General features: G+C 41.7%; 1 protein-coding gene across 7 annotated transcripts in view; it reads right to left on the bottom strand.

The window, feature by feature from the left end:
- LINGO2 (leucine rich repeat and Ig domain containing 2) overlaps window positions 1-16,851 on the bottom strand; it is a 520,455-nt gene that overhangs the window by 147,430 nt on the left and 356,174 nt on the right. The window lies entirely within an intron of this gene.

Here is a 16,851-nt window from a genome sequence, read left to right as displayed (position 1 = left end):
TGGGGGTGGGGTAGGGAAACAGTATCCACACATGAAGGCCCCCTGCCCACCAGTCTGAAGTTGTACATCCTCAAATGACTGCAACACGTGATTCTTCTCTTCCCATCCATTTTATTGAGATGCAGCAATGACCGCTCTTTTCATTCTCCACTCTTCACAGCATCTATACTCTCGATTCTGCAACCAGCCATTCCCAGCACTTCTGTCAATCACCAAGCCCCTTTCCTTGCTTGCGGTGTCTAACATTTAGTACTGCTTCACATTCTGTTACCTCAAGAGATATTGCACAGTTCAAACCCAGTCTCAAATCGCTTCCTTCTAGCATTTTCTCAGCTAGCGAGGCATTGTCCACAGGATCGAAAGCTAAAGTTCCCTAGAGCTGGAATTGTACGCCCCCTCACCAACAGTTGTGGCATTATCAGACACACCAGTTTAAACATCACAAAAACTCAATTCCCCCCCCCAAAATCAATTTCCACTGGGATCCTGCTTCATTTCTCTCTCTCTCTCTCTAGAGTCCATTATGGGGTCAGACAGTGCAGCGACATAAAAACAACAACTCACCCTAGAAGTTGCACTGCTGGTGAACCAGAGGGTGAATTCAAAACAAGGAATGCAATCCACTGGCGTTCTTTGTGCCCTTGGGATCGCCATGTTATTATCAGGGCCAGTCCTACCAATAGGCAGTGTGTTCCTGCTTCCTCAGGCAGCAGAAGCTTGTCGGCAGGAAAAAGCAGTATAATACTGAAACAGAGAGCTGTGTGTGTCCATGTGGCTAGCCTGTAGCCCTCATGTGTGGTAAAGGATGCTGTCTCCTCACCAATGCTGAAGTGTCATGAGGGCTGATAGGAAGTGCCAGACCCCCACAGGTCAAGAAGAGGCCAGAGGCTTGGAGAGCAATTGGATTTTTGTTCACAGAAAGTAGCACAGCGAGGTCTCCCTGGCTCAACTCCTTCAGCTTGAGAAGTTGAAAGAAACTGAGCTCCAAACCCACCTTTCCCCTCTAGCCTCTCACTCTGGAGCCCTTCCCAGCAGACGGAGACTGCGACATAGGGGTGAACTCCTCCTCTGGGTATGTCTGGATTTTCATTTGACAACATGCAGGACTCTCCTGGAGTGGGGTGTGAGAAGAATAGAGCCAGAAGGACTGAAACCCTCAGATGTACCCTCTGATTCCTCCCTGTCTGTGTCTGCACTTATCCTGAGACGTTCAACATCCAGGCTTCTCCTGGAAGGCCCTTCTTCCTCTGACCGCCCCTGATCTCTCCATCCTCCTGCTTCCCACCCTGACCCAATTGCCCACCTCCACCAGGACTAAGTCCTTCTCTGGCCAGAACTATACATTATGCCAGCCATTATGGGTTTCCAACCCTTGTTTGCCTAACAGGACCAATGAGAGAGTTTGTGTGAACAAAGGAAGATGCCTAATACTGAATCAGACTATCGGTGCACCGAGCTCAGGACTGTCTACACTGTCTGGCAGAATCATTCTCCAAGATTTCAGATAGGAAATTTTTCTCATCCCTACCTGGAGGTATCAGAGATATTTGAATCTGGGACCTTCTGTATGCACAGCTCATGCTATTTCTTTTCAATCTCCTCCCATATACTTGCAGAAGGCAAGAAATGAATGCTTTGCCCTTATGCCCATTTGCAATGTTTCTTCCACAGCCAGGGTCCCAGGGCCAATTTTGTTACACCTAGACTTCTTTCCATTCTCAAAATCCAGTTTAGGGAAAATGTGGGTGAGGCTGAGGGGAAGATAATGAGGAAAACTAAGTGCCACCTACCACTTTTCCCCAACAAAGGCCTTGCCCCACTTTCTATTCTACATTATGGCAGAAAGGAGGAACTTGTGTCTCGAGATATTTTTGGACTCCAACTCCTGTCAACATGGCCAATGATCAGGTATGCTGACAGTTGTAGTCAAACAACATTGTGAGGACCACAGGCTTCCCACACTTGTGTTATGGAATTGAGATATCATGCGCGCTGATTTAACTAACTTGTTGCTGTGGTGGCCTCAACCATCCCCTCTCTGACTCCATTTTATCAGGCCATTTCCCTACATGGACTCCATTTCACGGCTCTTATTTTAGACTCACAGTTAGCTTTCTAGTCCTGATTCTGTTTCCTTCCAAAGGGCTTGTGTAAGATTTAACTCAAGACAAATTGCCAACTCTCCTTTTCTCATAAATACATAAATAAATAAATCTGGGCTGTGAACATTTTGTGGCTGAGAGCTTTTGTCCTCTGGAAAACAGAATGTGCTATTGCATCACAACAACTGAACCAGTCAGTATCAAAGGCTTCAGTACCACAAACACCCTATAATATATATTGCACCACTGTTGTCTCCCCCTGCTGTGTTCCCCCTCTAGTTTTCAATAGTTTGAGGGTGGGTGGGACCTACAACTGTATGAAGTGAGCTTTATCCTTGTGGCTGAGCAGTTTGGCGCAGCAATACAAAATTTCCAGACTGTTTTCTAAAACCTTCAAAATTTGCATTCTCATTACTTGGTTAGTATTTTTTATTAGTGTCTATTAGCAAAATGCATCTCTGCTCTTTACAATTGCACAGATTATTACTGATTAAAACAATTTAGAGGAACTTTAGTTGTGCTGCACATTAGCAAGACTATTGCTTGGATAATTTTCTTGCCTACAATTGTTTTGAACCAAACTGACCCTTCTAAAATCCAACTTTATGCTTATAAAGTTAAATGGGCTGCTTTTTATTTTACTAGATGGGAAAATTCAGGGCAGCAGCTGCAGCACACACTGAAATGTAGGACGACACATTTGACGGTATGGATTTTGCCCAAAGCCAGCTAACAACTATGGACATTTCTCCTCCTTCCATAAGATTTCAAAGGTTGTTGGAAGAAATATGGTAATATCAAACCAAATTCTGTTCTGATTAATGCAGATAGCAGAAATAAATAGAAGGATTCTGTGAGTATGAGGAATGCCAGAGGGTTTGGTTGCTACAAGATTTTTTAGAATGACAAGCTATGCTATGATGATGCTATCTTATTTAGCAATTACCAGCCTCTGATTTCTACCCCCCCACTCATATGCCCCCCCTTAAGCAACATACATTACTCATGTAATTTCTCATTAACATATCTAGCTCAAATGTAAGACTTTCTTTTCCCTCCAGAATAGAATGCATTTGATCTTCAACAAAAATATATCTGGTTCATCAGCTTAAAATTAATTAAAACCCAGAAAGCTTTGAAGATGTTTTATTTACTTGCTTCTACTACATTGTGATACACTTTTAAGCAACATGCAGGGCAAAGCCTGACATCATTTCTAACACGGAAAGCAAAGACAGAGTGCTGTTGACAAGAGGAAAACAAGCATGAAACCTTTTAATACCCTACTATATACTATAAACCTAGAATATGAAAAAGTTTGTATGCATGCCAAGTGCTCTTTTAATGTACAAACCCAGGAGGTTTTATGTATAAACTCAGGAGGTTGCTACTTCAACTCTCCCCATGGGCAAAACATTATCTGAAGGACTGTAGCTCACTGGAAGAGTCCATGTTTGGCATTAAAAAAGTATCAAATTTGATCCACAGTATCTCTAGGTAGGGCTTGGAAGACTCCTGTCTGAAATCCTGGGGAGTTGCTGCAAGTTCCCCATGATGATACTGAGGAAGATGAACCAACTCTCCACCTGCCTATACATTTTATATTTGGAATGGTTAAAAACATAAAATGAACATAAACATGACTTGGCTATTAACTAATTAGCCAAGAACATAAGAGCCCTGCTGGACCAGACTAAAGGCCTATCTACTCCAGAACTCTGTCCTCAAAGTACTTAAGTTGATGCCCACAGGAAGTTTGAAAGCAGGACCTGAGTTCCAATTCATTCTCCCCACCTGCAATTTTTAGCAACTGGTATTCAGAGACATACTGTCTTTGATAGTGGAGGCAGAACCTAGTTATTGTGGCTAGTAGCCCTTGAATTCCCTCTCTTCCATGAAGTTGTCCAATCCTCTTTTAAAGCTACCCAAGTTTTTCACCATCACTATTTCATGTGGGAATGAACTCTATGATTTAACTATATGCTGTGTGAAGACTGTTATGCACTGAGTTGAATAGGATCCAAACTGCAGCAGTCTGATTGGTCCTAGAACAATAGGATCCAAAATGCAGCAGTCTGACTGGTCCTAGAACAATAGGATTCAGAATGCAGCAGTCTGATTGGTCCTAGAACAATGCAGCCGTATGATTGGTCCGCAGGAGCCACCCAATCCAGCTCCAGGTGGAAGTGAATCCGCAACCTGATTGGCCTACTGGAGAATCCCGGAATTAGCCAATCCCGTGCAGCCAATTGTGTAAATAATGTATCTAAAGCAGATATTTTGGGGGAACTTCCATTCCTCCTCACCACTATGAGCTGAATAAAGAGCATGAAATCCACTCTTGACTCCGAGTATATTTCAAAGACACACTTTCCTTTGTCCGTCCTGAATCTTCCAATGCTCCCCTTCATTGGATGCCTCCAAGTTCTAGTACTATGAGAGAGGGAGAAAAGTTCTTCTCTTTCCACTTACTCCACAATTTCATCCACCTCTTTTGTGTTCCCTCTTACTTGTAACTAAAAAGCTCCAAATGCTGTGACCTTTCCCGATAGGAGAGTTATTCCATCCCCTTGACCATGTCCTGAACCTTTCCTGAACCTTTTCCAGCTGGAATGCTAGTTGGGCTGAAGGTGGGGAGATGTTGCACTGCCAAATCGGCCCTTCATCTCCAGTGCTGGCTTTGGCATGGACCCCCGACTGCCTCTGCTCCTTCAGGCCTAAGCGTGACAACAGAGAGCCTGGAGCTGCCCAGGGAACTCTGGTTATAGGATGGCTACATAAATGCAGAACATGGATGAATATTAAAAGAAACCTAAATACTGTTTTCTATGTATATTGGATAATTCCTGGACCTATGTACATATCAATGGACAAACTGGCTGGACTCTCATAAAAAGGCTTGCCCTATGAGTTTCGTGTCAATTCCTATCTAAAAAGAACCAGCAGGGAGAGCAAGAGAAACTCCCTTCAATGCTCTAAAATCTTCAATGCTACAAAAATCTCTTAATCTGTTTATCTCAACATTTGCAGGCTTCATTCCATCAGAAGGGGCTGCCATTCCCGTAAACATAAAACAGTTATTTATTTTAAAAATATAAATGTTATGTGTACATTGCCATCCTCTGCTCCTTTAGTTGTGTTACCAACAGAACAGAAATCAGATCTCTCTCTCTCTCGTTTTGTAAAAAAGCTGAACCAAAAAGCGTTAACGGAGCATGTGGCGCATATGGCTCTCACAGTATGATTAGCTCTTTCCAACTAAATGCAAGAGTTAATTCAGTAGTTTGTTGATTAATTAGAGAACATACCTCCATACAATAACATTATTTCCAAAAATGTAGTTTCCGCAAAGGGATTTGAAATGACTTACAGGATTTATCTCACGAGTGTGAAAGCTCCATAATTCAATAGTGAATGAGTGAGTTATGTGTAGACCTTTGAGCAAATGAGATAAAACTTTAATATAGTACTTGCCTTGGGCTTTATTTTATTGTTGGGAACCGTTTATTTGATTAAATACCTCTTTTGATTAAAGGCAACCATTTAGCACAATCTGGCTTTTTATCAACTACATATGTGCATTTGATGTACTGTGGTAATAAGCCATCTTACTGTTGCGGTGTTCGAGGGTTTTGGTTTTTTTTTTACATTTGTTTACAATTGCTTTTGGCTTTACTGTCCAAAAATTACATGCAGGATGTTAACAGCCAATGCTAGTCATGCTCAGAGTAAACCCACTGAAATTAATAGACATGTCTAACTTAGGTCCATTAACTTCAGTTGGTCTACTCTGAGTAGACTTGAGTTGGACACACCTCCCAATTTCAAACCTTCTTTTCTGTTTTGCCTTCAAAGAATGTGGAGCAGAATTAAAGATGGTGAGTTGCTGAAATTCTAAGGCTCCCAGTTGTGCATTGGCAGATACATCTCTACCTGCCCCGCACTTAGCTTGGGGAAAAACAGCCTTGTAGGCCAAATTGGGACCCATGCCAGTCCTAATTAGGCCCTCAGGCAAAGGTTCGTCACCCTTGTACTAGAAAGTTCAAGATGTCCTCTGTAGCCTCTGAGTAACTTTCCACAATGAACAGGAATAAGTGTTTCTTTGACTCCAGCAGAGTTAGTCAGTTTCTGTTACATGTGGAGAACCGTTACTGACCTCTAAGCTGAATTAAGTCTGACCTCGCTAGATACTGAAGTTGTTAAAATCACAGTACCAAGACATTGCTGCTACGGAACTGCGCATCAAAGAAATTTATTATATTTCAAAGATGAGATTTCGTGAAAACAAACATATAGGTACACATTGTTACTATTATACACTGTAGATATGACTTGCTTTCATTGGTTTTGCTTTCAGTCCTAACCATTAAAAAATTATCTAGGAGTCAAAGAAATTTTATGATGCATTTCAAATCCTTTGAAGATTCCAAGGGTTGTTTTTTTTTTTTAAAGCATTTCATCATGCAACTATATATTAAGGCATATATTTAAAATAAAGAATTTACTCAATAGACCATGACAGCTCATTTGAAACTGCTACAACCCATCATTTCAAATGTGTACTCTGGGACTTCTTAAAATGTATATTATTTACTTGACAGACCATGAACTATTGCATAAATCCGGATTAGGAACTTCATAAGAAACTGATTTTTAGCTCTATCATATGTGACGGCCAAACATATTTGCTTTCCTTGTTTATAATGGCAACAAGGACATTTTCTTTGTTAGGGCAGTGCCATCAGTTTGCATCATCCTAATCATACCCCATCAGCCTGACCTCTTGAAGGGAGGAGGCTTTTCCTGTGTACTGGAGTGAAGATGAAGTCTCTGTCTCTCATTATAACAGTATCATTCTTCACTCAACAGGGGTAGGGATCCTCCACTCTCTAAATCCCAAATGAAAGGAGGGGGGAATTGTCCTTGATCTAAAGTCAAGCCTTGTATAAGACCCATCATCTGGACGATAAGCCGAATTGCTGATGTGTGAAACTAGGGAATCACACAGAATATCGAGTGGTTTTGGTGTGGATCTAAATGCAGAGTTTCTGGCAATTCTGATTCACTTCTGAACATGAATAGGAATATCACTGTCTTTAAAAAAAATAGTAATGCTTGGATGAAAAATTAAAAAAAAAATATGGTATTGTGTTCCATGGATACTCCAATGTTGATTTGGAAATCTCAGAACCCACTGATGTGTACTAGATTCTATTTCTTCTATTTAACACCTATGGGAGCAGTCAGATTTTTTTATTTTTTAAAAAATGAACAATTTTGGAGGGTCCCTGAGGGGCCACAAAAATATTTTGGCATCACAATGGGGAATCTCTATTTTTAAACAAATCAACCAACCCATACCACTTTTTTTTTATAAGCACACATTTTAGGGCCATGGAAAAATCTCATGCACTGCCAGCTCTAGTCCATAAGCTATGTGTTAGCCACCTCTGTATGAGAACCACCTGTGTAACAAGCTCTACTCATTCCATATGGAGCTTCTAAGTTCTGGGCCAAAGTATCTTTGCTATAGGTAGAGACATTCTTGAATACCATCAGCAGCCAATATTGGTAGTGCTGTTGACCTGAGGTTTAAGGTGTCACTCGGGTTAAGGGCTGTCCAAGACCTGAGTTATTCATTAGCGGTGTTGAAGCCAAGGTTATCATCCCAAAGGGAATGGGGAGCAGGGAGGCAGCAGATAGTTCAGGGAACAGGAAGGGGAATGTGCAGGCTGGATGCAGATTAAAAGATCACAATCCAGTCTTCCCAGTAGTCTCCCTGAGCTCTCTACTCTGTAGCATGCAAAACCCCTGGAGACAACGTGGGAAAACTAAACACAGTAGGATCTTCTGGCTTCTGTGAATCTGTTGCAGCTTCAGCCCTCACCTTCTCCTTAGATGTCTGCAATGTTTTCTGTCTCTCTCTCTCACTCAAGCCTGCTGCTTGTTCCGAATCCACTCCCCGTCCCCAATTCCTCCTCTGTATTCATTGTCCCACCACCACTCCCCTGGTTTGGAGCTTTCCTCTTCTGAGGCTTCCCAATGGGATTCTCCAGCTGGAACCTCCCGCCATTCCTCATCATCCAGCTAGTCCCTAACACCAAGCAAAACCGAAAGCAGGCTGTTGCTTGGGGAAAAGATAAATACTGGACTTAGGCAGGTCAGTTCAAGTACCAATTGGCTATCTAGGGCTGGAACCATGCTGGAGCTTGAAGAGGCCAGCAATGCCGTTTTTGACTCTGCTGTTCTTCAACCTGGCTCACCACAGTCAACCAATATACTAAACAGGAACTACATCAGCCCTTCCAAACCTGGTGCCCTACAGATATTTTGCATTGTAACTCTCATTATCCATGACCGTTGGTTATGCTGGCCCTACAGATATTTTGCATTGTAACTCTCATTATCCATGACCGTTGGTTATGCTGGCAGGGGTAGGCTGGATTATATGACAGAGTGGGATTTTATTGCTGCTCTTGCAACTGACCTCATTTTAAATTATCTAATGCTCAGCAAATGGTGGCTGTTCCCTTATCAGAGAATGCAGGTGTAGGAGAAAGCTGGAGGTGGTGAAACTGAGAAAACCACAAGAACAGATTTTAGGTGTTGTGTGGAGTAGAATAAATAGTCTGGCGTTAGCATTCAGCACCCTGGACAGCTGCCTGGTACGCAGCACTCTGGCAGGAATAGGGATGGTAGAGAATTTCCCAATAATCAACTGTGAATACGAGCTCTGCAGCTGTTTGCTTGCTTGCCAGCTTGGGGAACCAGTTGCTTTCCATGCGAGTGCTAGTGATCTTTTAACAAGAACATTTAAACAAACAAAAAAAGACACTGCTTTTGAGCCAAGAACTTGCTTAACAATGATTTCTCATATGAACATTACTCTGTTTGTTGTCATTGTTTTGGAATTAGCCTACTAAAATGTGTATTCTCTGAGCGTCGCAGAGCCACAGTCTAATATACTGCTGTACAAAGCTGAAGTCATTCTGAAGTCCTGTAATGCGTCCCAATACTAAAAATATGGGGGCTTACTAAAAATGTGGATCTTGCTAAAATATTTATTGTTAATGTTGCTTGTTTATATAAATGAATAAGTTTAATCTAGATACAAGGGCTGTTTTTTTAAAAAAAGAAAATGATTTTTTTAAACAAATGATCTGAAAAAATATCTGAATGTAACTTATCATTCTGTTATAAAAATGTTTTTTTAAATAAATGATTTACTGTTTTCATTTTTCTCTTTTTTATGTTTCCAAGTGTCTTTTTAATCGATGCAGTAATGCCCAAAGTGATTTCCCCACTGCCAAGAAAAAAATAAACAAAGCAAGCTTTACAAACCCTTTTAGTCATTATTTCCCTTGCCAACTTTTCTTCTGCATGTGGCCATTCACAGCTTTGCAAGAAGAATGGGAAGAGAAGACGAGGGAAAGGACAGCACTTGCTCTGGTGTTCAAAGCTTTTCCCCTACAGGGGATGTCTTTCTGATGATCTGTCATTCACACAAAGACCAGAGCTTTCTTCTTCTTCTTCGGGGGGGGGGGGTACTCAAGGGTATACAGTACTGGCACCTTTTTCCAGAAGAAAAGCACTGACACAGAGAACAATCTTAAATACAGTGGTACCTCAGGTTACAGATGCTTCAGGTTACAGACACTTCAGGTTACAGACTCTGCTAACCCAGAAGTAGTACCTTGGGTTAAGAACTTTGCTTCAGAATGAGAACAGAAATCGTGCGGTGGCAGCAGGAGGCCCCATTAGCTAAAGTGGTACCTCAGGTTAATAACAGTTTCAGGTTAAGAATGGACCTCCAGAACAAATTAAGTTCTTAACCTGAGGTACCACTGTTCTGTTTCCCGTCCCAAGTAAATATTTCACAGATTTTTGCAAGTCAAAGTTTTGTTACAATGAAGCTCTATTTAATTTTTGCTAAATTAAATAAATAAAGGAGGCTTAAAGTAAAACTACCTGGGGTCAATGGTTACTTGATGACGGGCAGTGAGCAGCTGTAGCAGTAGTAGTACAGTAGTAAACAGCTCAAAATAAAGCAACATCTGTTTGCAAGAGACAATCACGCCATCATCAGATGAACTAGAAACACACACACACACACACACACACACACACGGACATTATTTTCACAAAACGTTATACCAGGCCAAGATCATTCAAATGTAATGAAATGCAAACTGCTATGGACCAAGTTTGAGCAACAGCGATGTGTTAAAAAAAGATGAACAGGTACAGAACAATGAACGCCACCCCTGGACTGGACCAAACCGTTCTGAGCAGCTGGCTTTTCAAGAAGCCATTTTAAGATTCCCACAATGTCCCTGACAAATGCTGGCTCAAAAAGTCAGCAGTTACCACCAGGAAAGCCTGTGGACAGGGACTCGTTGATGGCAGGGGCATCAGAGGGCAGCTTGCAGCTGGCTCTGAATAGGACAAAATTGGGTGGGGGGTGGAGATGCATATGATTTTGGCGTAAGAATATAGGAAGCTGGACTAAGGAATTTACTCCTGCAAGAAGCAGTGGTGGCCACCAAAAGGATTAGACAACTTCGTGGAAGATATCAATGGTTATTAACCTTAACGGCTATGTTCTTCCACTGCTGGGGGGCAGTATACATTTGAATAACAGTTACTGGAGGTGTGGCCACTGGGAGAATATGATGCTGGACTAGATGGGCAAATTCAGCTTGGTAACGGCAATTCATGAAAATAATGTTACTCTTTTTGATTCTCCTAATGGTGGCATGATCACCTCTTTCTTCCATAATGGATTCCTGCATTTTTTACTATTAACAGCACAGCTATTGATTGCCCATCACCAAATAGTCACTGCCCCCAGCAGGCCAGCCTCTGTTCTTATGAAGCTGCCTTATACCAACTCTGACCTTTAGCCCATCTAACTCAGTGGCTCTCCAGCGTCTCAGGAAGGAGTCTATCCTAGCCCTACCTGAACACAACAGGGACTGGACCTGGGACCTTTGGCAGATGATCTACCGATGAGCTACACACCTTCTCTGGTGCTTTTGTAATCATGTAAATCTTGTCATGTTGTAAGCTGCCATGAGTGTGGTTTTAACTATTGGAAAAGCGGCAGACAAATTAAACAATGGTGATGATTTTAGAAAAAAAACCTATCCATGTTGCATCTTAAAAAAAACTTCCTCACTCGACAAGCTGCTCATCTACATAATGCTTTATTTATTTATTTATTTATTTATTTTATTTAGTCAAAGTTATTGGTCAACATAATACTGCTGCTTTAAAGGTTCACTGTTGTGGAAGGAACTTTCTGTGCTGCTTACCAAGCTTTCCAAAGAGCTGGAATTTAATGATTGATGAAGATGATAAAATGATGGATAGAATGCTAAAGCCTTTTTTTTTTTAAAGACCCTTAAGACAAATAAACTTGTGAAGATGCTGACTGCTTTTTAATTGAAACACATTTCAGGAACGAGCTTACAGAATTTCATTTCATCCAAATATTACTGAGGGAGTTCTCAAAGGCATTTTGGGAGTAGATTATTGACCTGGACTGAGTCAATACAGCCCACTGGGCCGTATAAGTTTCTTTTAGAGGCACAGATAGCTCACCTTTGTAATCTAAAATACAAACCTGGAAGCAGGGGGGAAAGGAAAAATTACAGGCTGATCCTAAACTGGTTTACCCCGGATTTCAGCGGGATTTATACGTACACAAGCAGGCTCAGCACGACATTACTAATTGTCCTATTATGGCTGCCTTTTCTGGCTGAAGTTGTGTTGGACTCTCTGGAAGCAGAAAGCCTTGAGACTTCTGTGACTGAAGCAGAAGTTCCACTATCTCAGCAAAGCACATACCTCTTTTATGAAAGTGTTCCGTGCTAAGGGCAATGATGAGAATTTCTATAACATTTTGAGGTTTTGAATAGTTTGTTTTCCTTCCAGCCTCAAGTGTGTAAAGCGACAGAAATCTGATTAAATGTAGCCTACTGTACAGAAATAAGAGCCTCATCCATTGTTCCAACCACTTCTGCCTCTGAGGCCATTCACTACAGGCACACAACCCCCTAGGAGGAGGTCCATGAGAAAATGCAGCCCTTTGGTTGAAACAAATGTTTCCCATCCCTGTCCTAGAGGGTCAAAACCGCTGTCTTTATTTCACTGAAATGCCATGTGCCAGACTTTTTGACTCTGGTGCATTGTAGGCAAAAAAAGAGGCCACTATCACACAAACATGGCAGCTGCTATGAGTCGTCCCTCAGGCTGCGGTTCCCACCAACAGCATGAGTCCTAGTATTTGCCACAACTTATATCACATGAAGGCCTCATGCCTCAATGACCTGACCAGCTGTTTCTTTTTGGTTTCCTTCTCTTCTCAGGGCCTCCAGCAATATGACAGTGTCAACCGTTAAGCTGGTCTTGAGCTGACAAAGTGAGGGATGTCAGACAGAGACATGTCTCTGCAACAACATCAGGCTCTGACTAAAGAGAGAAAGAGCAGGGACAGAGCGAAACCAGGAAGGAAGCTTTCCGTGGGATAGGGAAGGCCAAATACTACCACCTAGAAAGGCTTTCTGTCAGGCTCACTCACTATTCTGATCAACCTAGAGACTTTAGTCCACCTTTGGCTTCCTGTCTTCTCTGTCTTACTCTGCCCTCAGCCTAACAGCAACTGTTTCTAACAGATGGTGGTAGTAAGAGAAGAAGGGGGAGGCAACCAAGCTCAGGGTCTCCTGCTCCATCACTGCTGCTCCATCACCTAACTCAAGCTGCAGATCACTTTCCTGGAACCGAACTCTTAAAATCTGGAGTGCTTTAACCTGATGGCAATTGTAGCGAGCACTCCAATTGAAGAACAGTCTTTACAAAAGGTGCCATGGACTTTGAAGAAGCACGAACTCAGGGCAAAAGGGAGAAATGAGCTAAGAGGAAGGTACATTTGGCAAACCCTCACCATGATCAACTCCCGCCCAGAAACCTATGTCCCCACTGTGGAAGGACATGTGAATCCAGAATTGGCCTCCATAGTCAATTACGGACACACTGTTAAAACCATATTCATGGAAGACAATCTTACTCGGCCATGAGTGATTGCCAGAGAAGAAGAAGGTGTGTATATGCCTGAACCACAATAAAGCAAATTGATGAAATTATGAATATGATGCATTCTATTAAAGCATCTTCTCTCTTGTTTCCTGCTATCAAAATGCCTGTTCTGCATATAACAGTTAAGTAATATTTCACTTAGACTTGCATTGCCCTGGATCTTGAAAGACCATAAAATGAAATGGGAAAAAAGAATGATTTCAAGTTATTATTTTTTTATTTAAAAAAACATTATTTCTGTATTTTTCCAGAAGAGATAGTTATTTTTCAAATATCCTGAGCAGACTCTAACTCTAATGACTGATTTTTTTATTTTTATTTTTTTTAATACAGGATTGCCAAATCCTGCCACAACCTTAACCTTAAAGAAAAATTGCAGATGCCACTGTCGGTCATAAGAGGAGAAACAGAATGAATGTCAGTTATTATCCAGCAGATAGCAGAGATCACTTTAAAAGCAATAAACTTGGAGGAGCAGATGTGTATCTCAGTGTCTCACATAAATCCCAGAACACAAAGATAAGAACAAGAAAAGAAAACATGCGAGCTTTGAATTTAGGGTCGTGATTTGACCACATACACCTTTGTTGTGTGATGCAAGGGACCTTGCACGCAATGAGAAACCATGGAAAGAAGTGTGCTATATTATGTAAAATCAGGCTTCTTATTTGTATGCTACCACACAAAAGGGATTTTGGAATTAAATAGTGGCATTCCTCAATTGCTAATAGAATGTAGCTGTAGTGTGTGTGACATTTCAGAATCTGTCTAAACGTTATTCACTTATAGACACTTATAGAGGTGGAGCTGGCTGCTCCAGCACCTGGAGTGGCGCACATGCTGTGCACCTGGGGGTGGGACTAGCTGCCTGCGGGGGGTGGCTAGTGTCCCGGGGGCACCGCCTGCAGTGAGTGTCCCAGGGTGCAGTGCAGTGATGTCACCCCCCCACTAGGGATGACACCCCTGGCGGGCCGCACCTCCCCATTCCTCTGCCAAAGTCTTTTTTTGGGGTCTTCAACAACTTCAGTCCTAAAAAAAGGTCGACGACTTTGGTTGGCCCTTTGGTCAGCCCTCACGGCCCTTCACTTCATAAAATCTGGCCTTCCTTGAAAAAAGTTTGGACGCCACTGGCTTATAGAGAACTACCCGCTAAGTATTTTATTTACTTTTACATTCAGTTCACCAAAGGCCCTCAAGGCAGACTGCTTTCCCTCACCAATATTCCAAAGTAACAGGAATAAGATCTAGCGTTTATCCAGGGTTTTTATAAAAAGATATATTAACATAAATACTGTAAATGAGAATGAGCGCAATAGCCAGCCATACATTTCTGAGCATAAAACACATTCAACACCTGCTGGCACATATGCCAAAGATTTGCATCAGGAACACCACACAACCAGGTTTTGGAACCTATTTATAGTCGATCATAACAGAATTCACCATTTGCAGCACGCTTCACACTTCTGACAGGACAGCACAGAACTACTCGAACACATTGCCATGAAGCCTTGCCAAGGCCTGCAACTGAAAGCCACTTCATCTGTGAGGCAGAGGCAGATCTCATTTGCCACTGCATGTGTATTGACCAGGGAACTGCTGCCAAAAACGTCTCCCCGAGGAATGTACTAGTAGGTCATAAGTGTTTGTAAACACACCTTGCACAACAATACATTACATTTTGAATTGCACACCTAGGGAGCATGCCTTAAAGAGTGTGTGTGGTAATGCTATGTCACCATCATCTCACAGTTAATAAAGATGTCTGAAATTCCAAATTGGAACCAATGGCTCCTATGAATTTTCCAGTGGAGATTAGCGATTCAGGCCACAAATGCAGTCCTAGTGCCTTGCCTAGGTTGGTAGAATGGCCACTTTCTCGACAGCTCTCCCCAAACAAGTGCAGGATGGAGATAGGCCAGTAAGTAGTAGGATAACTTCTTAAAAAGAAGCAGATGCAGAATGATGTGCATATTTGAGGATATCTGGCAAACTGATTTATCTAAGAGAAGCTCCGATCACTCCAGATAGCAGCAGGTCCAACTTCTCCAAGAGCTTTCGCCCGCCAAACTGGACATGGTTCTTATTCACAAATATACCCTTCTGAACTGATAACTACCAGCAAGTGGGGCATGTGCAGAGTACCAATTCAACAAGCGGGCAGAGTGTGCCAATGGAACAGAAAAAGAGCAGACAGTTCTAGGTAGGGTCAGTCCCCTTGCTGACAGTATAATGCAGTTCCACAGCTCATAGGTTACATACAGTTCTAATATATAGTCTTTCCAGCTGCACACAGTCTCTTTTGCAGGGTTCCAACACAGACTAGGTTCTGACCAAGGGCATGGGCCAACAGCAAACTTGCTTCAAACACAAGTGCATTTATACTTTAGATTGTGCTGAGTCATTCTCAGATGCTTGCTGACTCACTCTCACATGCTTAGCTAGTTGCAAGTGCAGGACAAACACACCCAAAATTAACCAGCACACCTAACAGAACCCTTTCTTGCCCTTTTCTCTGCATGCATAGACCCCTTATACATCAACATGATATCCAATCAAGAACCAAAACCTCAATGCCTCCAGTTTACGCACTGGACAGAGTGAAACCATTTTTATCAGCAAAGCAGATGGCAAATACATCACAGTGGAGAGATGAAACATTTGGAGTGGAGACAACAGCGCTTCCCTGCTGGCTTTTTCTGTAGTGTCTGCATCCTCCTTTAAGGATGCATGCAAAACTATTAATGGTGAGGTGGGAGGGAATTCACAGGGCACAATTCACCAAAGTTCAGCACTTTTAAGTCTCATTCATGTCTATGGGTGTAGTGCTTCCATTAGGGATTTTGTGGCTGGATCATGCCCATAGTAATTCCACTGTCTTTCAAAAATTTTTGTATTTAATTAAGACTTCTGGATCACAGGTAAAATCACATTCCCAGGGCTCTTTAAATAATTAATATATGGTATATTAGAAGACTGACAAAGATATGTGGCAACTGCAGCAATCTGTTGGTTTAATCATCGACAGTGCAATAGTCAGGAAAAACCCCCACAGAATTTGGCACCACAACACAAGGCATTTGTTAAGAAGCAGAAAGTATTTATAAATAGAACTCTAATATAAAAAGCAGTTGGTATTTCTCAGCATAAGTACAAAGGAAGCATAAGAAGCCCCCTTTTTTTTTAACAAGCAGAACATGAAAGGTGCAAGTCGTGGGTTATGAAAAGAAAAAATTGAATACGATTTCAATGCTGATTTGCCAAAGGGTTCATTTCATACCCGCCCCCCTAGTTTGATTTCATTATAACGTCATGTGCTGTTATGCTAAAAAGGATAATTCCAGCATACTGCAGACACCAGGTTGTAATAATAATAATAATAATAATAATAATAATAATAATAATAATAATATCACACAAATGAAAGGAGTCCCAAAGCAATTTATGTAAAGTATGATACTAAGAAAATAGCCCTAAAAACAATTCAAAGATGATAAAAAGTGTCCTCTCATATAACAAGCTCTTAAAACAGCTATCAAGGAAGCTCTAAAGGAAATGTTCAGTTATGTTAAAGCCAAGTAAACTTCAGCCTAGCTAATACCTCAGTGGGAAACCGACTTACATGAGGCTCCCAGGCATTCTGAGACCTAAC

Source organism: Podarcis filfolensis (assembly GCF_964270895.1).
Source record: "Podarcis filfolensis genome assembly, chromosome: 17".
NCBI lineage: Eukaryota > Metazoa > Chordata > Lepidosauria > Squamata > Lacertidae > Podarcis > Podarcis filfolensis.
The sequence above is the reverse complement of the archived record's forward strand: the minus strand, read 5'-3'. Positions and strand labels throughout refer to the sequence as shown.